At 38.0% G+C, this 14071-nt stretch overlaps 1 protein-coding gene across 1 annotated transcript in view; it reads right to left on the reverse strand.

Moving 5' to 3' along the window:
• Window positions 1-14071, reverse strand: part of DOCK2 (dedicator of cytokinesis 2) — a 286898-nt gene that overhangs the window by 48027 nt on the left and 224800 nt on the right. Inside the window, exon 62 of the mRNA XM_080554755.1 lies at window positions 13752-13896. The gene's annotated coding sequence lies outside the window, so the exon portion shown is untranslated. The remainder of the gene's footprint in view (window positions 1-13751; window positions 13897-14071) is intronic.

Consider the following 14071-nt stretch of genomic DNA (forward strand, 5'->3'; position numbering starts at 1 on the left):
TTCCTTGTGCTCAATTGCTGACAAGAAAACAAAATGCTAAGAGGAAAATATGTTGTCTCCTAAGTTGTTACCAGACAGATTTAGTAGAAAAAACACACGCAGTACCGTATGCAAAAATATCCTGCTAGTGCCCCAGCATATTGACACCAGACATTAAACAGGTCTGTACAGTAAAAGAGCCTTGGCATTCATGTGTGACTGTGGAGTGGCTCCTGTCCACTCTGACTTCTTTGTCTCCTTTTGAGACCACTGCTCCTAACCTTTACACCAAATGTTTAAAGAAACAAAGCTTATGAACTTTAAAATTGTGCTGATTACTGAATAAGTATGTAGCTTATTCAGTAATCTTATTCTGAGAGAATGGAGGTGTATTTGTCTTATTTAACTAAAAAGTCTAACAGCTATCATGATCTCTAATAAATGGTAACAAATTTCTGGAGACAGGAAATATGCAGAACACAAGATGCAACTTGAAATCTTGTCTTGCTTCCACTGACACAAAAGAGTTCCCACTGGCTCTAACAAGAGTAGAGTAGGCTCCTAAAAGCCCTCTTTTAAAGCGTGAATGTTCAGCCTACATTTCACAGGTTGAGAAAAAAATCATTCCACCTGCTTCCTTTCTGCTCCCTTCAATTCCCAGAGAAAAGGGTGGCCAAGTACAGTCAGTGGGACATATGCTGATGATGGGTGCCAGCTGGGATTTGTCATACCAGATGATGGTTTAATCATACAGTAAGGAAAAAACAATAATGTAGCTCTTCATGTCCCTAAAATAAGACAGGTCACCTAAGAAGGATAGGAAGGGGTAGATTGGTTCAGAACAAGCTGCAAAGAAATTTAGAAAAAAATTATTCAAAGTCCCTAATTAACTTGCCATGATCTTGGTTGTTAGGAAACAGGGATAAAACTATTGATGTAGGCAGCACCAGATGGTTTTCACTCCCCAAACTTTAGTGCTTCCTTACAGAATCATGAGTGTAAGTGATCACAGAATGTATGGGTCTTAACTATGATTAAGCTACAGCAGCAAACACAAGGAAGTTTACATTTCTTATGTGCATTCTCATTAAAGGTTTGTACATTTCCTAGTACAAAGGACTACAGTAAGAGTCAGTTTTTTCCTTTCTGCTCTCCACTATCATTTGTTAGTAACATCAACCTCATAATTATCCCTTATTGTTTTTGACCTTGTTCATTATCTCTTTTCTGCTCTTTTTAGAAATGTTATTTTAAAATGACTAATCTCAGTGAAAGCCTTGATCTTGCCCTGTGTTCTCCTATCCTGAATCTTTCCTGCAGTGTAACACTTTAATCTCTAATGAGGATTTCACTTGTGTTACTGTTTGCTTTATTATCTGCCACTTTGACTAGCTGTAAGCACAATGAACTCTCTGAACCTCACACGGAGCAACCACAAACCTGTCAGGATTAATGGGCTTATGGGTTGCTGATTTTACTCCCTGCTCTCTCAAAGGCAGGAGGAGAGTCCTGCAGCCTGACCTCCATAGCCGTGCTGCCTGCCAGGGAGTGGGAGGGTCGGAGGAGGTATGGCTAAGGGAGCCAGGCACGCTCCTGTGTTTTCAGTAAACACTGCCTGGAAAATGGGCCTGCATTATAGCACAGATTAGAGACCAAGATAGATAGCAGCTGGCTGTGTTGGAAAAGCCCTCTGAGGGGAACTGCAGGGTTTACTTGGGGAAGAACATGCCAGAGAATCAGGCTGCAGTTGACACAGAGTGATGTAAAGCAATACTGGTCATGGTGTGGTAGCTGAGGGGTGTAGTAAGGGTAGAGAATTAAATTAACGACATCCTCTGCCACCATCACAGCTGTGGAACTGCCCAGTCACTGCACAAACCTTCCTTACCGATTTGTTGCACAGTTGATAATGCATCTAAGCCTCAATCACTACAGTTTCATCTCCCTCCCTAAAAATGATTTTTGAGGGCATATATGCTACCATAACTGCAGTTCATTAACACAGGCACTACTAGGGGTGTATTTCAAAGCAGTCTCCATCCGTTGGCATTCCATGGTAGTGTGGCTACATGGCTCTGGGTGTTAGAACGAGCTAGTTAAAGACAGCTGGAGAAGCCTGCACAAATGGCAGCATGTAATACCTCCTGCCTACACATGGAAACAGCCTGACCCAAGCCAATTTGACTCCAAGGAGCAATGTGAAATACAGTTCCAGGCAAGTCAGTGAAAAGGCAGGGCAGTTCTAAGGCTGCCCTGAAGAGATGACCCAGCCTAAATGGAGACGTGGGGGATAGTGACACTGCAGGTGTAGGACATGTCCTGTACAGCATGTCCTCTTGCTGGAGGATGGTCTCAGATTGCCTGGATCAATTTTTGCCTTAAACCTAGATTTCCTTTCTGACTTCAGTCATTTAGGTCACATACTTTCTTAGTTCATCATTTGCAAAATGGAGATTATATTTTCTTACCTCACAGGAGGGTTGAGAAGATAAAATCAATTAATGTTTCTGAGAAATTCAACTGTAGTGGTGCAGAGGGCCTTCTAAATAGCTAGACAGATTAAAAGATGTATGAATCTGGGGTATATTCCAGCAAATACCAATTCATACTTTTTACTGTGGTTATTATAGAACTTCATAAAAGTTATAGCCTCTCAAACCTGAAATAACTAGTGTTGCAATTTATATATTTCCTCTTTTCTTTCATTACCTGATGTTTCTGGTTCATGTACCAGCAAATATCAAGATATCTAAAATGAAGTACCTGCTTAATTCAGCCACAGACTCAGTGTTTTTGTTGTCCTTCTTGTGAAGGTTATTGTAAATGTTTCAGAGAATAATGGCATATAGTTTTTCCATTATTTTTTTTTTCTGGATAAAATTGCCCAGCACTCATATTTTTCCTGCATTGTAAAATTTCTGAGTGAATTGGTTGGTGTACCTTGCAAGACTTGAAATACAAACTGTTTTTAAACTCATTTTCTTTGTATTTCATATGACACTTGAGACACAAGGCACTCTTTTCTTGAGTCTGTATATGTTGTCCCATCATAGTCACTTCCTCCAGGCATAAGGCTTTTGAAAGCAATTGAGTCACTCTGAGTTTAAATTCCTGTACAGTAATAACCCCAAACATGGTCTGATCTCAGTAAAAGAGTGGCAAAGACGGCTCAACTTTCTTTTGCTTCATTTTGGCATTCCCATAACAAGAATTTTCTTTCATATTCAGGGTCAGATAGAATATACTGGTCAGTCAAGGCATCCAAAATGAAATTCAGGTCAGAAATCGCTTAGATGGACACTGATAATTGGTTTTCACTTTTCGATAGCTACAACATTCGCTATAGCCCCTGACTTTCATACTTTTAAGAGCTGAGGAACTACCTACTATGGTTTAAGTGACAATATTATACTAAGAATTGCCATCTTTTAATATTGTATGCAGGAAGCATCTTATGTAAGGTTGGTGCTTGGAAGACAGCTGCTTGACTAGGTTAAAAATGAAACAAACGAACGAACGAACGGGTTTATTTTTTGCCTATAAGTAATGAGTGAGGTTTTCCGTGAGTGATCTGCAACCATAGCATAGTTCTCATTCTATAGAACTAGACACTGTATAAACAAGTAACTGCTTTTTTTTTTTTTTTTCTCTTTTTCCCTAGGAGATTATGGCTATACGTCTCTGGGGCATTATTATCTATCTATAAGTCTATTTTATAATTACAGAGTAAGGCTGTATTTGCACTAAGGAAATAAAGATTTCTGGATATAATCTATTATGTTTAAGAGTCAGGTATCCCGTCAATTCACAGATCATGGTTAAACATTCATTCTGTTTTGTGCAGGAAAGAAATGTGAATGTGAAGATTCTTTTGCTTTGAAAACAAAGCTTTGGAAATCATACAAATGCTAAGAAAATACTATTACTCCGTACCATGGAGCAAAACAATTTCCAATGTATTTAGGCACAATTGGACATATAGAGTCACAAAGGATGATGATGATATTCTTTCTGAATCCATCAAGACTTGACACTTCACTGCAAAGAAAGGTCTGTCTATAGTTTGATCTGAAAGGAAATAGCCTTGAGCTTGCCCTAATCCTTCAAAGGAGATTCAACACAATAAGACTCAGACTCTCACCACTTCATAAGATAGTAGCTAAAACAACTGTTCAGAAGGTTGGATCAGTGGAAGATGCAGCCTCCAGTGAACTAATGGCTCACGTCCTCAGCTACTCTAAACAAATGGTCTCCAGTGCTTTATCTGCAAATATGATCCTTCTTCCCCTGGTTAAGATATTGTAAGTCTGTGAGAGAGATGGCTATAACAACCCATTTCCCACAGCATTTGATTTCTTCATATTGCTTTTTCTCCCAGAAAGCTTTTTAGCATTTCTTACATCAAATGGTAGATTGAATCTCTGAGATGTCTCATTTTCCTTAATCTCTGTAGTTAACTGAAGTATTAAACATATAAAGTGCAAGTCTGCTACTACTTAAAGCCTAAATTAACATAATTATCATAATTAAGACAACTGCTTTTTTTCAGTCTATTCCCATTTCTTGCTGAAAGCAGATTCATTATCTTCAGGGTAGCTTGTACCTATCACTGAATGAATTATTGAAATTGCTACCATTAAAGTTCATCAAGACAAACACATCATCACTTACCCTAATATTGCTATTTGCCCACTGATTGTCTAGGTGACCAGTTTTGTGGCTTATTATTAAGACCAAGTGTTAATTAAAACAACTTATATTCTTAAATGCAGTCATCAAGGGAAAAGGTGAAATAGAAAAGGTTGTACTGGGAACATTAAAAGAAAATTACAAAAATCTTTAACACAGATTGAAAATGCCAATGACCAAAGTCACAAAGTCAAAGAACAAATCTCACTAGGTTTCCAACTTGGAATTTACTTACGCTACAAAAAAGGAACAAAAAGAACACACAGAGGTGTTTTTAAACTAGCCAAGTGGATACCAACAAGAGACTTGCAGCACAGGCTTCCTCCCCGACTGTATTCAAGCCCACCTTGACATCCTCCGTTGCCTTGCAAGATCCCTTGACTAAGTCTCTTTCTAGGCACTTTTTCACCCATCAAGATAAACAAAGCTAATTCAAAGTATGAATTTCTGATGGCTTGCCCTTCACAGCAGAGTAACTATGAAGACACATTGCATGTCATTAGAGGAGCTGCAGCACAATGCCTCACACCTACAGCCACTGCTTCACCTTACTCTCAAGTAATCAGCTACCTGGAATGCCCTCACAGCTGTCCATACACAACCTGACAGCTTTTATCCTTCAGAAGAGATGAAATCCAGTTAAATCCTTCCTTTTGGTTGTTAACTCGTATCACAGTGTTCAATCATAAAAGTAGTGATATTTTATTTAAATATCATGCCTTAGTTATTGTAGCAGCAATATAAATTTTATTGAATATTTTATTGTTACATAGCATTCCTTGCAATAAAGGCATCTTAGTCACTTCTAACTCTCCTGGAAAGGATTTTTTTTTCTTTTAAAATCAGTCTGGCAATAAGCATACCTCACTATGCCTTTTTCCTTAATATAAGAAAGTCCTTTTTATGTTCCACTAAGTATTTTCTTCTTTGTAAAAAGCCTGAAGAACTTCTGAGAGGCTAAGGCAATGCAATGTAGTGTAAAGACAACAACAACAACAACAAAAAAAAACACCACAAAAGTGTTTCATTGCAGATGTTAAATGCCTTTATGATCCAAAGCTGTACAGCATAAACACTAGTGGCTCCCTGGCATCACACCTCAGCTCTCCCTTCAATGAAGTCCATAAGAAGTGACTGTGAAGCCCATTAGAAAGCAATTAATTTCCTAAGACTCTTCTACACTTGTCTTTCCCGGTGAGAAAGCAGTACATAGGAACATACCAAAGGAATGAGGATGGATTCACTGCATTCCTTACTGTATATAAACTGCATATTCTTTCCCCTACAACATTACTACAAAGAACTTATGGGTATACAAATATTTGTGCAGAACAGAGTATTTCCACAGCAAATGGTGCTATCTACAGAAATTGTATTTTTCTGCTACAAATGATCAATCTGTCTGGCAGCCACTTTGTTGGTCCCTAGAATTATGGCTGAGGGATAGTCCATTTCTGGAACCTGAAGAATTTTGATAAGTAATATAAAGGTCAGCAACTGTCCTGATGCTCTCTGAGGCAATTTCACTTGCTTGACTGCTGGATTAGCCAAAACCCTCTCATCTTTTCTGGAACATGAGAAACATGTATCTTCAACAAAAATCACTACAGACACAATGCTGGACTTGACAGACTTTATCATAAATTACATTAACTCTATATTGCATTTATATAGAGTCCCATATCCAAGCAGTGAATTATTTGATTAATCTTTGTCTACTGTAAACAACCAAAACACCAGCTTTCCTGATTACACTACTTACATCAACAGGGTCTACTCAGCAACAGCTGTTCAAACATTTGTTAAATCACTTCACAGCAAATAACAATATGGTGCTGCATGCCTGTTCCTCATTTCAATTTAACCATTGCAATATTTAACATACACTAAAAACATATGCTGCCTGCACAAGTATTTTCCAAAAAGATATTCTTTTTTAACAACAACATCCCGCAAGTCTCAGACGATACTGGAAAGTTCCATTGGCAAGTAGAATCTAAAAACCTGAGATAAATGAATAGATTCATTCATCCTGAAACCTAATTCATAAGTATGTTCACACAGCAGTCCAAACAGCCTGACTTTATACTTTGGTGCCAAACGTTTGGCCTGATTCTGGTTCTATTCATTTATTTCATATGTGTTCACCATCTATGAAAAATACCAGGATCCTCTTGAGACAGACACATAGCAAGCAGGTGATGAAAAGAGTGCCCAGCCCTAACAGAGACATGAAGTGACTTGCAGAAAAAAATCAACTACAAAGTCAAGAAGCAGAGAGCAAATTTTCTGACTTTCCTGCTAATGCCCAAGCCTGTGAACCCCTCTATCTTCCCAAATGTGTCCTTATCTCCTAGAACGTTTTAGTGCTGTACCCCTGAAGTTTAGACAAGCAAATTTGAATTTGTGTCTAAATTACTGAGCTCTGAATAAGGAAAGCTTTCTTTCCCTGCATTTCTTCATTTCTTATAGGAAACTTAGCAAGAACTTTATTAATTAAAGCAACTTTCTGATGTCCATTTCTGTTTTCCTGCTCCAGACATCTGAGCCATAACACACCTTCTGGAATTTGACAAAAGAGTGATGTAATCAGCAGCAAACCCTTCTCAAAGCTGAGACCACAAACACACGGGCCCTTCCAGACACACTGTTTTTTAGACAGGTTGCTCCTTGTCATTAGCCCTCAGCAAAACGTCGGGCACCGCAGTAGTTTTACACACAGGTGAAAACTGAAGAATGCAGTAGCCTGCTTTTCTCGCAAAGCTGTCTTCTGCCTCAGTGAGAAAGACTTAATGCAGCCTTGCTACCAACAGAAGGAAAAAGTGCAGATGCCTTCACCTAGCAGGTGTGTTTCAACTACCCACTCAGTGTCTTTGGAAAGTCCATCCCTCCTCATTTCCCGCTTTAGATAGATTCTGTTTTCTCCTTATTCCCTTACTATCATCAAATCACAGAAGTTTCCAAACCTTCCCACCTTTCTGCTCTCCTCTCTGAGAAAAGCACACTGCACTGTATTCACAAATTTTAACACTGCAGTAAATACCCCATACAAGGCTGTATTTACTACCTACATCAGTTGTATTTGTCTTCATCAGAGGCACTCTTTGCAGGTGCTATGGTGTACAAACTACATAAACAGCACTGTCACTTAGGCAATAATAGAACAATAAGCGGCACCTCTAAAACAAGAAACATAATGCCCATAATTCACACAAGACCCCTCCTCTCCAAAAATCCATAATTTGCATGGAGTTGGCAGTCAGTAGTTTCATTCTAATATTATGCATGGCAACATAAAATATGTCATGTCAGTATTGATACAGATGCTGTAATGTATGCCTCGCGGTCCATGCATTCTCACATGACATTAAAAAGATACAGAACGTATGTATCAATAAAATATGGGTATTGTTAATATTTTGTTGGCTTGCAATAAAGCACTTGCAGAAAAGCATACGTACTTCAATATAATTTTTTTCCATTATACTGTTCTGAATCATAGGACCCATCTTAAGTGTTTTGGACATCCCACTGAACACAGGGAGATCTCTCTTTTAGGTGAGATTCCTCTGGTGGGCTGTGGGTCAAAGCTCTCGAAGTATCATAAAATGAGTGAAAATTTATGTATAACAGTTAAAAAAAACAATACCCCTACATGTTTTAAACACAGGTTTGGACAATACAAATCAAATATGACATATTAATAAAGGTTGCTCTTCTAGAAGATCAGACCATAATTTCTCCCATAATAGAAGAGATTCTACAGCTTGTCCTCCTTAACAACAAACAAACAAGCAAAACATACAGATGAAAAACTAGGCCTCACTGGACTGTAAAATTAACCAAGAATTGCTTGCAAAAACATAGGGAGATGGCTTTACTTTGAAAGACTCAACTCCAAGCAATCTGAATAAAAGGCTTCATCGTGAACTTCTAGATCTTGTGCTACCTGTGCACCAGGCAAGCGCCGTGAAAGCAACTGGAGGAAAACCCCCTGTGGGCAGAATTAAGACTGGGATGAAGTTTTGACCTCTGCTGCTAAATATCAGGGATATGCTGAATGAGTTACTATGCAGCTCTGCAAGCAGTGGGATCTTTATGAAAAGTTCTACTGATTCCAGCGGGTGTAGGATGCAATTATTAAGCTCCTTGTTTCAGTCCGAAATTCAGATATTAACAGCCTGGGGCCGGTGGGGAAGGAGTTTAAGGTCTTCAGCCAACAGATTCTGTTGAATTAATGCACCAGTCCAAAAGCAAAATTTACATGTGAGAGGGGTATTTTCAGCAGCTTAATCATGATTTTGAATTACAGTGAAGAAAAACAGGTTCAAGTGCTACCCAAAAAAATGGACAATAGCAAACTATGTTAGTATGAAAGTTACTTTCTCAGTGTTTAATGGCTCTTTAGTCTTGCTGATCAGAAACTCTTGCTCTCAAAATCTACAAGATAATTAGATGACAACATAAACCAAGCAACCAGAATAGACTTTACTCATGGAAGATGAGGTAGCTCAGGAACCCAGCCCAGAGCAGGTTCTATTTAGCTGCTGTAGCTTTAAATAGAATCAATAAACTAGCAAAACCCCTAAAATCAAAAGGAACTCAAGTCTATGTTTTATATCAGGATTTACTCAGTGCATGCTTTCTCCCTGGCCACCTTACCACACCCATAGATTTTTTTTTAATGCCTTTCTCGTAAAAAAGAAGACTTCTGTAAAACCTCTGAGGTTGAATCACATTTAAAGACAGAAGGCACAGGTATAAAGGAAAGCATTAATCCTACTAAGCCAAGGGTCATTCTTGCAGATTTTTACTGACGCGATATTGGAAAATTACTAGCAGAACTCACAAACTGAAACAATTCCTCAATGGGACTCATGAATGTGGCGTTTTCACGAGAAAAGCAGTGTACCAGAGCTATCCATCCTAAAATCATATCTAGAGAGCCAAGTGTCAAAAGAGCTCCTTTCGTTGTTTGTACTTAGTCTAAATATAAAAACCTGTGCTGGTTTTTCCCCTAACAATGTTCTATTCTTGAGCTGGAGTATTCAGCACATCGTTCAGCGTTCCCTGGATATTATCTCAACTTGTATCAAAAAAAAAAAGTTAATGCTTTTGCAGAAGTTTTCTGGTGAAAGCACAGCATAACTAAAACACAGGTGCCTGAAAATAAGTAGCAGAACCATTGGATAGGAAAGCAGAGATCACACACAAGACCCTGGAAACAGGGGGTTAACAGCTCCTGAAACGCAGTCATTTCCTGAGAGATGGACAGGACAAGGAAGTACAGTTACTGGGTTAGAGTCTTTCAGGAAGTAGATCTGCTAAGCCAGGAGCTCTGTCCAAAACAAAACAAAATAAAATCCCTTAGAGAAACAAAGGAAGCTAGTGAAACTTCTGAGTGTCAGCAGAGAGAACCTTTCCCAGCAGTCTTGTGGGAGCAACTTGCTCAAAGTCTGAACCTGTGCTCTAAAACAGGAGATATTCATGTAATAGTAAGGGAATATTTTATATTGTGTTGAAAGAGGGCTGCAATAGTCAAATAACAGCTTCTTGGCTTTGCTGAACTAATGCTCTGCAGTAACCGTTCAACACTTGTAAGTCTAGCCTAGCAGTTCGAAGGACTAAAAGAAGAAAGCATTTTTTGTTTGTTTGTTTGTTTGTTTTTTTCCTGTGTAGTGGTTATAGCAAGAAATGATAATAAGAGGGCCCCTTCTCCTGAGGAGAGTACTCTGAGAATATCTGCTAGTGAGAATGGACTCTGGGATCAAAGAAAAGACTGATCTTTTAACTGGCATGTTTTCACACTAACAGTAAATGTATGAATTTGTTCTGTTCAGAACTCTGAGTATCTTAAATCTAAAAGCATGTTTCAAATTCTGTCCACAAGAATTTAGACTATTTCAATAGGGTATAAATATCTTTTTAGTTTATCATTTAAAACACAACAATCAGATTTGAAATGTATTGTTTTCACAAACTGCTATGGGTTTTAAATAGTTGACGCATCTAAAATCCCAGCTAGCTACAAGTTAGTTACCCTTAGGTCCTCATACAAAGAATCCATCCATAGCATAGAATTGGCTTGATTCAGGTGTATAGAAGAACAAGATTTATTTGACTATAAGGATAAAGGAATAGTCGTTTTATTATTTATATATTTCTTAATTTTTTACCTCCAGTTTTAAGATTCTATATGGATGCTAATTAACCCATTGTTAAGTTTAAATAATTTTGTTAATTCACTGTTTTTGTAACTGCAAATATTTAAGGAAGTAGAGGAGGGGAGATGGGCAGTAGGAGAACAGAGTGCTTATCAGGCTTACCTGTCTAGGTGGGGAGATATAAAGAAGCCTTTAGACATACAAGTTCAACTTCTCTCTGTATTTTTCTCTTTTTTATTTTTGTGTTTATGCTACTTTCCCTAATAGAAAGTCATGGAGTTTTTCAAGTATTAAAATTAATTTTAAAGATTGTTTCTTGGACCAGAGTCCAAAAGGAGTATATTATAGAGACTTCCAACACAGTTGTGACAAACAGCACTGAAGGGGGAAAATGTAACTGTAAAATGGGTATTTTTAAGCACTGGGGCTGTCATCTCTCCCTGGAATTCACTGTGTCTAACTACTTTTGAAATGTCCTGAAATTATAAACTATAGAATATGATATTTATCTAACAAAAACTAACCAAACAAAAAAACCCAACCACACACAAAACAGTAGACATAACCCCTTTTAAGACTGCAGTGCCATCTGTAACCACTTAGACTATTATAGAGCTATTTATTCAGTTTACTATGTGTATTTTGAGTGTATACATAACATAAGAACTAGATCTCATGGGTGATACAAGTTTGTTTCAATTTCTGAGGACTACGGGAATGTGTTACTGGAAGTTCTCTTTGAACTGTCAGAAAAGTTTTCCTAATGGAATTATGGAAGCTCTAAACAGAAAAACATATAAATTTCAGCAGAGACCAAGTCTGTATCACCTTTTATATTTCAAGATCTCTATCTGTTCAGAAACTTGATTTCTCAACTTCTAGTTTGCATGACTTTGACAACCTTCATTCAAACCATATGCAAATACTAAATGTGTTACAGTTAGGGGTAACATGAGATGCTTTCTTATTCATTTAATCAAATTAATCTGTTAATTCCAGAAGACAGAAGCTTTGAATTATATTGATATTTGCATTAGCGGGAATTGGGAGTAACCTAAGCATGTGTTTGCTTCAGCTTTGTGGAGGGCTACCAGAGAGTGTTTAGTATTTTGCATATTGAATGTAGACTCCTCTAGGATCTCTAAGGAGACTGCTGACTTTCTATTCTTCTCTTGACTGCTTATGGCCGCTCTTAGAGTCAGTATACTGAGCTATCTGGACCATCAGTCTAAGTCATTGTAGCTATTATACATTGTACATGTATTTCATGTATAAAGACCCTGCAAGGTATTTACACAATGTAGTAGCCCGTCTGCTTCATACCAAATATTCTTCCTTTTCTAAAATAAGATTGAGGTCATATGAGTATTGTTATGTAGCTACATTAGTTGAAAATAGGAGGTGAAACAGTGTTGCACAGCACTATTTATGTTGGCTTAGAAGTATTTTCTAGCTATTTATTTGATAAACTCACAAAAGCATGAAGTAGTTCTAGCCAAGATATTTCTGTAAAAAGCACTCTCAGGTCAGCTGGGTACTGTGTGCAGGAGCTGCACCGCTGTAACAAAGCTCAAAGCTCAGAGCAATGCTGGTTGCAGCGTATCCACAACCTGAGAAGATGGGCTACACCCCTGAATGCTCCACTGCATTTCCATAAACATTCATAGTGTTCTTTCAATTAACAATATATTTTAAAGTTGAAAGCTATGACATGTAGCTTAGAACATTCAATTTAGGAAATGGGGAAAGTATATTCTTCTCTTGTGGCTCCTTTTTTTTCCCCTATGTTCATCTTTAATAAGGCCTCAGCATTTCATGGCCACTGAAGAATTCAAAGAATGCCATTAACCAAGATACCACCCTGCTAATTAAAACTAAATACTTGTTCTGAAAGAATTCCATAGCAAATTTCAAGTCTTACACACAGAAACTCCTTTTAAAGTCACAATATTAAAGCTTTCTCTTTTCCAGCTAGTATCAGCCTTTCTTTTGCCTTTGCATTCCATGTTGAATAATTGCTCCACCAAAATCTTAAGGCTGGCTTCTCATTTATTATTATTCTTTCATAATTTATAAGTCCCTGTTTTCATGTTTTGGTCTCAAGAATTTGTTCTCTTCTTGCTTGGCTGCTTTTAGTCTGTGGCTTTACCTGTCTTCACTACAGGGGACAGAAAAAGAAAAGGAAAGAAAGAAGTAAAGGGTGTAAGGGAGGGAACAAATTGCTCAAATTTACTTTTGCTTGGGGCAAGGAAAGACAAAAGTGTCTGAAAAAATTAGAAAAAACAACTGAAAAAAAATAAAACATAGCCCCCAAACACTTCACCTTCTTGAAGTTTACATATTTTCTATTTCTGTAGTTTTCTATTTCTCTATTTCTGTAGTTTGCCATTTTTCTGGACAAACAGAGGGAAACTGCCACTCAGATTTTTTTCCCATGAGCTGTCACATATCAAGACTCTGAACTGGAATTCTGCTTAAAGCCCCAGGACTGGCAGGAAGTTTTAAAAGTCTTTTGGCTACTTAAAATGCTGCTGCATTTTCCCTGAGAAACAAAGCATGATTATCACATCTATACTGTAAATATTTCTGGAATCCTGTCTCTTGGCTTCAGAAATGTAAGCCTTGCTTCATTGTTAACTCTGGGGGGAAAATCTCTGTGTCATAAAGCCCCATTTCCCTGAACACAGGGAAATAAAATAGCTCAGAAGTCCACTATGCTCAGAAGCTGCTGCTTTTCTTCTCATAGTCTACTGTCTCTTCCATCACGTACAAATGTAGCTGTAAAGCAGTAAGATTCAAAGAAACCCCCTAAGATCACGTGCTTTTCTTGTATTGAGTTTTGCTTTGAACATGCTTTTGAACAGCACTGCCTTATTATCTACATAATAGCTCTTCAAAGTATTATTTACTGACTCTTACCTTTACACCTAAAGGAAGGAAGCTTGCCCGGCAGATCAGCTGGAACTGGGTTTGTAATTGGAAAAGCCTGCCTCACAGCACCTGTGAACACGCATAGCCTGCTGTCTGTTGTGGCATTTTGGCAGCTGCACTACACGCCTGGTCCCTGGAAACAAAGAAACTGGGTTTAGGGGCAGGGGTGATTTGACATACATAGAGCATTTCCATCTCACTTCCAATATGCATGCACAGTCCAGTTACCCCCACCCAAATCAAATGAAATGTCAAAGTCCATTGATCTCTAAAACACAAATGTCTCCTGTAGTATTGTTTGGATACAT

The sequence above is a fragment of the Anser brachyrhynchus genome, assembly GCF_964034855.1.
Source record: "Anser brachyrhynchus genome assembly, chromosome: 14".
NCBI classification, from domain to species: domain Eukaryota; kingdom Metazoa; phylum Chordata; class Aves; order Anseriformes; family Anatidae; genus Anser; species Anser brachyrhynchus.